Genomic DNA, 10,294 nt, shown 5'->3' with positions numbered 1-10,294 from the left:
TGGGAAACTGTTTTGCCCCTAATGAATTTGATTGATTTTTGGTCAGCTTGTTTGCTTGCAAACCATATTGTCTGCTAACATCACTGTCTCAGTCTTAACACATCGGGTTTTCACACCAGATAATTAGAGCTGCCAACACTCTGGGACTGGACAGAATGTTTCCCTTGCTGTCCTGGAAAGGAAAAATAATGATTCTAAGATTTTCTGATTTTTGAATCTCTTAAAAAGTCAATTGTTGATTGTTTTAAGAAACAACTGGGGTGTGTCAGCATGAAAGGGACATATTTCATGGTTGATATTTACTATGTGATGAACATTCACATTCGATGGTCATGTAAGCTAGTGAGGCCTTTTGGAAATTAAATGAAAATATATAAGCTGTGCCTCTGGCAAGAATATAGTGCAAATCATGTAGTTTATATTATTTTTCCATGTGTGTTTCCAGGTGAAAGAGAAAGATCAGCATTAAGGGCCCAAGGCTATAAAAAATAAATCACACTTTATTTATATTCCCCTACTTGTAGCTGCATTGAAATATCAGCTCTATGATAGCTTCAGCGCTGTAGCTTACACAGCAAGCATTATAATGCTAGTGTTAACATACAGGTAGCATCTATGGCTAGCTGTATGCTAACATTAACATACTAAATAGCTTGTCAGCCAGTTTGTAAATAAATATGTATTTATTCTTTTGCAAGGTTTTGTATTTGATTTTGAACAATCCTAAATTAAAACACCAAAAGTTTAACTTCTGGAATGTAGCAATGCACACTGCATGTCATGTGATGAGGAAAAACCAATCACAGCTGGTCGATATCTTCCCTTTCTCCCGTAATATCAGTCCGTGATAAATATAGAGAAGACGTTGACCATTGTAGTGCAGGGCTACTCAGAGTTTTACATAATTTTAGTTCTGATACAAACTTAAAAATACTTAATAAGATCAGATTACTGGTAAGTATGCTCTGATACAGTGCCGGTTATAGTTACTTACCAACTTGGGATGCAACCTGCTTCCGCGTCCTTGATATGCACAAGAGTAGCACCCAGCGCGGAACCTTGCATTTCCCAGCTGGTAAAAGATGGCCTAGCCCTTGCCCTAAAACCAACAGTGAACAAAATAAAACAACAATTAAAGCTACTATTACCTTTCTTGCATTTCACACAGCACTTTGAACTTTCAAACTTTTCAATTTGAACATCCACAACTCCCGCCTCCCTCCAAAGTCCCATCCCCCTCCTCCTGCAACTCCACCTCCCTTCAAAGGCCTACTACCCCCTCCTCCATTACGTCCTCATGACGTCTGATAGACGTAGGCGTTGGCAAGGTAACGTTAGATACATGGAAGAGGAACTGGATTATGGACATGGACATTAGCAACTGGATGATGTGTTGTCATATAGCGCAATATGTTATAGCAAACTAAACATAACGTTACCTGTCCTAGGTAAGTGTTGCTTTAAATGATTAATAAATAATATTGTCAACAGCATGCAGAATCTGTCCCTTTTAGCTAAATGCTATTGGAACCAAGAGTAAGTATTATGTGTAAACATTGGGATGGTATCAAATTACTTTGTATTTTATGGTCAATAATGATAAAAGCTATAAGGGACTACACAACAGACTACACAACATGTTGGCCACACGAGGACATAAAATACCACAAAAGTACATTTTTACTTTTCAAATATCCAAAAACCTACAAAGTGGCTTTCTGGAAAGATGAAAAATGATACTGTGTCGCACATGCTGATTCAATTTAAACACCATCTCTCTTTGCCTCCTCACAGCACTGGCTGTCTTTCATCTTTCACCAGTTGATAGAAAGAAATTCTACATGACAGCACTTTTTCTCAGGGACTTTTATTTTTCCTGATCTGGCTGTTTGGACAGTTTTTCAGCAGTCCTCTACGATGTTGACAGTCGTGGCTGCCTGGAGATTTATGATGCCATTGCACAGCATCTATAACAATATGAGTTTGGTAAACACTGAGGGCATCATTTAGTTTAAATTTCTGAGATCTTATGTGCCTATAAGGAAAAGTCATTGTTAAATGTTTGAATATATCACCCTTTTTGCTCATTAAAGAAATATCGATGTCCTCTGAAGCTTCATTGTGGTCGCGGGAGATAACATATTTGAAACCGTGATCTGATCGGAGTGCACATGAGCTGCAATTGTGGCCAGCTGCAAGAAACAAAGATTTTCTGTGGCTGAGGGAAGCAGTTAGGTTGCTTTTGTTCTCTCTGCAAAGCTCCTGTTGGCTTGACCTAAGTCAGGATGACATGTTCACCTCCTATCCTCAGTACCTATTTCTGGATGACTGTAACTTACTCTGACATTGCTAGGGGCAGCACTTCCTCTGTATTACTCACAATATAAAATCTCACTAATATATTTTGGCTGTTATTTATCTCAGGCAAAAAAAAATACAACCCATTTCTGAGGGGTAAAATGGAATAAAACATGTTTTTGGACCAACATAGCTAATATTATGATGTGCATAAACATTATATCTGCATTTCTGAAAGCTTTAAACAGGAAGCAGGTTATGAATTAATTTGTTTTGTTCACATTCAGCAGATGTCAGACTGAATTAAAGGACACAGCAGCAACAAAGCTAGCGCTCCAAAATATGTAAGAAAATCAGTTTTGTGTTTTAGGTGATTCACTGAGCTATGATTCAATATCTCTAAGACAAAAAAAAAATCCATCACAGAAGAGTAAAGGTTGTCTCATAAGCACAAACGCACAATAAAAATAGATGAGATTCTATCTGCAACAACCTGCAAGGAATACAATTCATGCCACAGTATGAGATGCACTGAAGGAGCAACCAGGATTTGCTTGTTTACAGAATGCATACAAGTCATGCACACACGCAGGGACATGTGTGCTTTATAAAACAAGGCTTCAAATGCTCAAGCATCTCTATCAAACATGGGTATGTGCAAGTACCCTTAACAATACAGGTCCATTGTTTTTATAGGATTACGAGCTTTTCCTCTCTCAGCCTAGTGAAGCATTTTATTTTTGTAATATGAAAGCGTTGTCTGCTATTCAGTCCTAGAGAAAGCACTACTTCTGCATTTTAAGTAGGAATAAATTGCCAAAAATGATTACAAATTTCCGATGACATTTCACAATGTTAGTGTCATTTCCAGTTGAAGTGAATCTGTAAATCAATAAACATTATCTTCAAGAACGTCCCAAAAGGTACTGTGAAGAATTTATATGATTGATTGGGTTGTACGTACTTCAATCATTGTGCTGTTTAGTGAATGATGTAGAAATATGAAGTGTATCTGCTACTCCCACAGGTCTAAGAGGGCCTCAGGGCAATATGCGGTCAGGCAAAGGGAGGTTAGAAAGAGGGAAGAAGAGTCAACTGGAAACTCATTTTAATCAACCTTTTCTCACCACACATAATAGGCTACATTTTGCTATCTAGTCCATCAGGATAATCACCTTTGGTTTCTCATGGTGCAATCAGTTTGACTCTGTATCAAAATTTAAATCGCAGAACGCAGCACAAAGAAGTCTTTCAAAGGTCTGATAGAGAAGGAGGCTTCTGGCGACACGACTGTTTTGAATAAGATATGCCTCATGATTAAAACCAGCTTTTGCCATTTAAAGTGAAACAGGGTGGAATTTCAATAGTCAAAGGTGCTCTTATGAATGGCCGTGTGCTTTGCTTCAGATTGGAGTTGGATTTTTATTTTATTTTTTCTAAGCAGTAGAGGAAAATTAGAGGGACACAGATAACGTGCATCAAAGGCAGTCACTTATACTCAACGCTGTGATGTTGTAGTGTTGCCTGCTGCACTGCCAACAGCATCCAGGACCATTTCATTTTTTAATGTTCTCCATCTCATCAACTAGAGCAACTAGAAAATATTGCCAATCAAGGTAGTTCAAACATAAACTCCAAGTCAATAAATCTGCCTTTAACAGTGAGCAAAGCAAACACTATTTCAGGGTTGTGAATCTCACAGCTTGTTGTCTAATATTGACTCGACTGTGGGAATGCAGGGATAACGAGCGAATTGTCAAATCAAATGTCATACCCCTGTGATTGAGACTAAAAGTAAACAAAACACATCCTATCATTTTTACGAAGCTATGTTTCTTTGTTCAGCGTATTGCTGCATTTCAGAGCTTAAACCTGTAGCAACTGCCACGATGCAGTCAGATCCTGAGCCCGGCTGAGAGCTCTGTTCTATTTATAATGCACAGAGCACTCGCCTGTCCTCATGAATAAACCTTACTGGGATGAATGCTTCCCATTGGGACTACAAAATGGGAGCGAATGGAAGGGTAATGTCCGTACTTCCATCACACCAAGACAGAATACATCAACAACTTCAGCAAGTAGGAAATTAATAGATTCAATCACAAGTGGAAGATACTGTGAGATTTTATACTATGCACTCTTGAAATAGACACTAACCTCTAAATGTTGAGGGTGTTGTATTCTTTTTTTTCCTAAATGATTTGGTGAATTAGGAAAAAGCATTTCTATACCAATCATATAATTCCAATACATTACTTTATTTTGCAAAAAACATCAAAAGAATTCAAAACTAAATATAGTAATGATATCAAAAAAACAACCCCACAACCTTCTGTGAAGTGGTTGAAGGGTTAGCGCTAGTTTTGCAGTGCTCCTACCTTGAAAAATGGTGTTTGTAATAATGCAACTTATCTTCATAAAACAGTTCATATGATATCCTACAAATTAGCCACCCATGAATGACATTACATCCTTAACGTAAAGTTAGTCTACGCAATTAATGTAAAGTTAGTTAGGTTTAGGTTAGTTTTATACAAGTGAAGTTACCGTGGTTAGGTTTAGAAAAAGAAATACGGTGGGGACGTATCTTAAAATTGCTCAAAGTTCATTCAAAGTTTCCACAGTTACGAACATGCATGTCATGGGGAAATCCTGGGGGTCAGCGCATTGGTAACATGATCGCAGCCTTCCAAAATACATGGGTTATGCACAAATTACTGGCTCATGACTACATGGGATATGCAAAACTGTGGGTGCATTACTTTAAACGCAGGAAAACATATGAATAGTTTATGACGCCAGCCTGAATAATAGCTTGTTATCAAAAATAGGCCCACATGTTGTGTCATTGATTTAATTATTTGAATAGGTGAACTATATGTTACTTCTGCATTTGGCAGGATTATTGAGAGCTCAACTAATTTGCTCTGAAAACAAATAGGTCATGAAAAAAAGAAGAAATTGAAATGTTGTTGTTGAATAGACAGTTTAAAATAGTTAGCTTACAGTAACAGATAAACCGTTAATAGTGTCACTGAAATAGTTAGCTTAAAACAACAGATATACTGTTTGAAATAGTTAGATTAAAACAACAGATATACTGTTTAAACTAGTTAGCTTAAAACAATAGATACATAGTTTAAAATAGTTATCTTAAAACAATATACTGTTTGAAGTAGTTAGCTTAAAACAATAGATACAGAGTTAAAATAGTTAGCTTAAAACAATAGATGTAGCTACTATTTGAAATAGCTTTAAATATACTGTTTGAAATAGTTCAAAACAATAGATGTACTGTTTGAAATAGTTAGTAGGGTTGGGAACGATTAACCAATACGACCAGATATCCGGTTTGACAAGCGAGAGATACGGCTGCGTCGGTAGCAGCCTCCTCAATCGATACGAATCAGGCATGAATCCTTAGATGAATCGATTGTAGAGTCATGGATTGGGTATCGCGAGACTAGCAATCGGTTGACTGGCTTTAACAGTTTGCATCTCTAAAACAACACGAGAGCCGGCGGCATGCTCCATGGCAGGCATTACTGACAACGATAATGGATGTAAACATCAGCGCCAGCTTGACCGGTGGAGCTGAGGAACAGAAGCTAATGCTGGTTGGATAAACCAGGGAGCAGCCAAGCCGCAGCAGAAACTAACGGCTGGGGTCCATCAGGCACGTCAGCGGCGTGACATGTCTGCAGCGCGAGTCCCGTAGCAGCTCGCCCCCGTTAATCAATTACAGCGGCTCCACCGGCAACGGGAGCGGTGCGAAAACCCCCGCCTGCCGCGCGACAACTCTCTATTTTACGCGGCTCTTCTATTTTTGTCGCGCTACGCTCCCCTACGCGACCCTCCAGCAGATAAAAACTACATGAAATAGTGTGCTAAACGAGCACAATGTGTTTTTAAATGAATAAACCATTATCAGAGGTGATATGTAATGATTTTTTCTCATGCATTTACCCATGTTTATCCGTGACATTGTGTAAATGTCCGTGGCGGACATTTGAAAGAGTAGATGACAAACAGTACAGTAAACTTGTAGATAACTCAAATACATGTAGGCCTAATAACTTAGGTGGAAAATGCTTTAACATTTCATGCAGCCTACATGCAGCCTCTCGGCTCAGCAAACGGTAAACAACCCCGCTGGCTTCTCTACGTGTTGCTTCAGTACGCAGTCAGTGGAGCCCAAATGAATATGCCGCAACGCTACGCTGACATGACGCTTACGTTTGGAGCCAGTGGAGCCCGGCTGTAAAGGCGAATCCTGCCAGTTGTGGGTTGAACGGGGGTCACAGACACAGACAGAAATACGTATTCCTGTCAAATACGGTGGCCATAGTGCTCCGCGGCGCAAGATAACGGCTTACCGGCAACCGAGAAGCCCGGCTCCAGGTCCAAGAAGTCTTCGTCGGTGTCATGACTGCCCAAAAATACCTGAACAGCCGAGCCGTGGCGGCACACAGGTATGTGACGTGTCAGTGGAGAAACGAGCTGTTCACATTTCCACAAACCTCACCGCACTTTAGGGACTGTTCTTTACTTGTCAGGGGAGGAGGGTGGCTGGTTGATTTTTATTTTATTTTTTTATTTTATTTTGATCCCCCCTATGTTAATCACTTATTGATGCTGTTTTTGAAGTATGAATAAGTCAATAAGTAATTTATTCCATTGAAATATCATTGATGTATTATAGAAAAGTTATTTATCTTTTTATAAATGACAAACACAGAGTGTAGCAAACACAGAGAAATAGTCTGACATGCTGTCAGTGATAAGCTGCTAGTCATCACAATCCATGATATCAGTCAGATTCTGCCCCTACATTGCATGTTATTATTTTATTCTGCTTTATGTTTATATTGTACAGCATTATGATAAACTTTATTCCAGACTCAAGTCCATATAAGATACATACAAAAACACAGACAATGTGTGATTTTGTTGTTGTTTGTCTTTTTATTTTATTTTTGCCAGTGCCATACAGCAACAGTGCTTGGGGATGTGGTCTTTTACAAATTTGAAAATACTGTAAGAATGTCACTTGTATAGAACTGGCTTCTTTATTTTATAATATATGATTAATGTCTACATCAACAAATGTTAACCATAGAATCATATCAAATCGTATTGAAACGTAACGTTCCTACACTGTATCGAATCATATCGAATTGTATCGTTCCTACACTGTATCGAATTGTATCGAATTGTTCTGTATTAAAAATATATCGTTTTTGAATCATATCGTAACCCGTGTATCTAGATACGTATCGAATCGTCTATCACAGAGAGATTCCCAACCCTAATAGTTAGCTTAAAACAATAGTTAGCTGAAAACAATAGCCTACTGTTTGAAATAGTTAGCTTAAAACAATAGATGTACTGTTTGAAATAGTTAGCTTAAAACAATATACGTACTGTTTGAAATAGTTAGCTTAAAACAATAGATACACTGAAATAGTTAGCTTAAAACAATGGATACACTCTTTAAAATAGTTAGCTTAAAACAATGGATACACTGTTTAAAATAGTTAGCTTAAAACAAAAATAGTTAGCTTAAAACAATAGGTAGGCTACAAAGTTTAAAATAGTTAGCTTAAAACAATAGATAATAGTTAGCTTAAAACATACAGAGTTTAAAACAGTTAGCCTAAAACAATATAGAGTTTAAAATCGTTAGCTTAAAACAATAGATATATGGTGTGTCTCAAATAACATACTTCCGTAGTACACTTCCATGTGGTATACTATGTGCACTATGTACTGGCGTAGTGCGCGAATTTCAACAGGTTAACTAGTGTTGTCTCAAACCAAACACGGCCGTTGTGCACTTACTGGAAATGGCGACCTCAAATTTCGACCTCTTCTTCTTCTTTTAATGCCAGCTGTTAGCTAGTTAGCAAACTAGCATTAGCATTTGGTTATCGTTCGTGATGCCAAATCATTACAGACTGCTAAATTAACCCAATAAACTGCTGGCTTATATCCGACAACAATATAGTGGTGCTTAGTGCAAAAAACACATGTATAACTTACATTTCTACAATGCAGTGACGTTCACGGCTATTTCCAGTTTGAAAAGTGGTCCCTCCCCTTCCGCTATGTAGCCAAGATGGTGACCATTGAGAGAGAGATAAGTGTCCATAGTTTCACACTCAAGTTCCTGACTGTTTTGAGTGCACCATCCGGGTACTCATAGTGCACTGCATTTTTACATACTTTTCAGTGTGAACACACTTATGCACTCAAAATATTAAGTGTAAGTACAGAAGTACGCGATTTGAGACACAGGAATACTGTTTAAAATAGTTAGCTTTAAACAAAAATAGTTAGCTTAAAACAATACCCTGTTTAAAATAGTCAGCTTAAAACAAAAATAGTTAGCTTAAAACAATAGACCCTTTTCAAAACAGTTATCTTAAAACAAAAATAGTTAGCTTAAAACAGTAGCTATAGAGTTTAAAAAAGCTTAAAACAAAAGGTAGAGTTTAAAATAGTTAGCTTTAAACAATTTGAAATAGTTTGCTAAAAACGATAGATAAACAGTTTAAAATAGAAAAAAAAATTGGCAAAAATTCTTAAACAATTAGCAAAAAACAATGGATAAACTGTTTGAAGTGGTTATAAAACAATAGATAAAAAGTTTGAAATAGTTGGCTTAATGGAACTCTTACCTTTCTTGCATTTCGCACAGCACTTCAAAAAAATTTGAACATCCACAACTCCCGTCTCCCTCCAAAGTCCCATCCTCCTCCTCCTGCAACTCCACCTCCCTCCAAAGGCCTACTCCCCCCTCCTCCATTACGTCCTCATTACGTCTATGGTAGACGTAGGCTTTGGCAAGGTAATGTTAGATACACGGAAGAGGAGAGTGAGTGTAATTTTACAAGACAGTCAAACGCAACCCCGGAGTTTTAAAACTCAACCGGAGTCAGTGATGACTGATGAGTTTTAGAATAAGGTTACAGTGCTAACGTTAGATAGTAGCGTTAACGTTAGTTAACGTTATGCACAAGGAAGAAAACATTAATGTTTCAGAGGCTACGCTAACGTTATGAGCTGAACTGAACTTCTTTATTTGTCATTTTTATGCAAAAAAACAAAAACGAAGTGACGTTTCGCATACCCCAAGCAAAAAGACATAAAACATATAAAAACAATTTGTGCAACATATAAGAAAGAACATATAGTGCAATAGTAAGATGAAAAGGGTCGATATTTCACAGTCAAAAACTCCTGAGAGCAGGACTGGGAGATCCTCTTCACATCACAGCACCATATTTGTTTGTGTAGGCTATACACCACAGAGCTTACCAGATGATGCAGCCTCCCTGTCTGCTCTATGTAGTGTTAGCCCCGTTAGCTCAATGTTGCTAAAGTTACTATTCATCCATGTCTCAGTGAACACAAGGACGCAGCAGTCCCTCACTCCTCGGTGAGTGGATCTCCACAGTCGGGAAGTCCACAGTTGCAACCCATTTTCGTGTCCAGCGAGCACATGGGCGCCTAACTTTGTGTAAAATGGGGGGGCAAAATATGACCTGAGTACGGATGTGCGAAAAACCAGAAACAAAACATTCCAATTACAAAGGCAGAAGTTACACATTTTTTTTCAACTGTCCAGAGCAACATAATGCTGGAGGGCTCTGCATTAACGCTGCATTGGTCACAACTGTAGGTAGGGTGACTAGGTCCCAATAAACCAAATGTGGGACAAGGAGTAGGTTTGTGAGGGACAATGTGGGACACCCGCCCCCAGCGCGAAGTTTAGTCATCAGAGACTAAATACATTCATCATAAACTATATGTAGTCTACTATATATTAACACTGGACTGTTGTGTTTATTTAAGTATTTAGCAACACAGAGACTTGTGGTCAGTGGGATTTGAGGATTCTTATAATAACATCTGTAGCCTACAGATGTGAAACTCTAACTGTATCTGACTGATCTTTAATGAAATCTGTTGTCTTGTATTTTTTTCCTGAAAA

The 10,294-nt window shown here is 38.1% G+C and overlaps 1 long non-coding RNA gene across 1 annotated transcript in view; it reads right to left on the bottom strand.

Moving 5' to 3' along the window:
- Positions 1–1,012: 1,012 nt before the first annotated feature.
- Positions 1,013–10,294, bottom strand: part of LOC144462731 (uncharacterized) — a 91,478-nt gene continuing 82,196 nt past the window's right edge. Inside the window, exon 3 of the long non-coding RNA XR_013490950.1 lies at positions 1,013–1,099. This is a non-coding gene — a long non-coding RNA (uncharacterized LOC144462731). The remainder of the gene's footprint in view (positions 1,100–10,294) is intronic.

This window comes from Epinephelus lanceolatus, chromosome 4, assembly GCF_041903045.1.
Source record: "Epinephelus lanceolatus isolate andai-2023 chromosome 4, ASM4190304v1, whole genome shotgun sequence".
NCBI classification, from domain to species: Eukaryota; Metazoa; Chordata; class Actinopteri; order Perciformes; family Serranidae; genus Epinephelus; species Epinephelus lanceolatus.
Note: the sequence above shows the minus strand (reverse complement) of the source record. Positions and strands in the feature narration are given on the sequence as shown.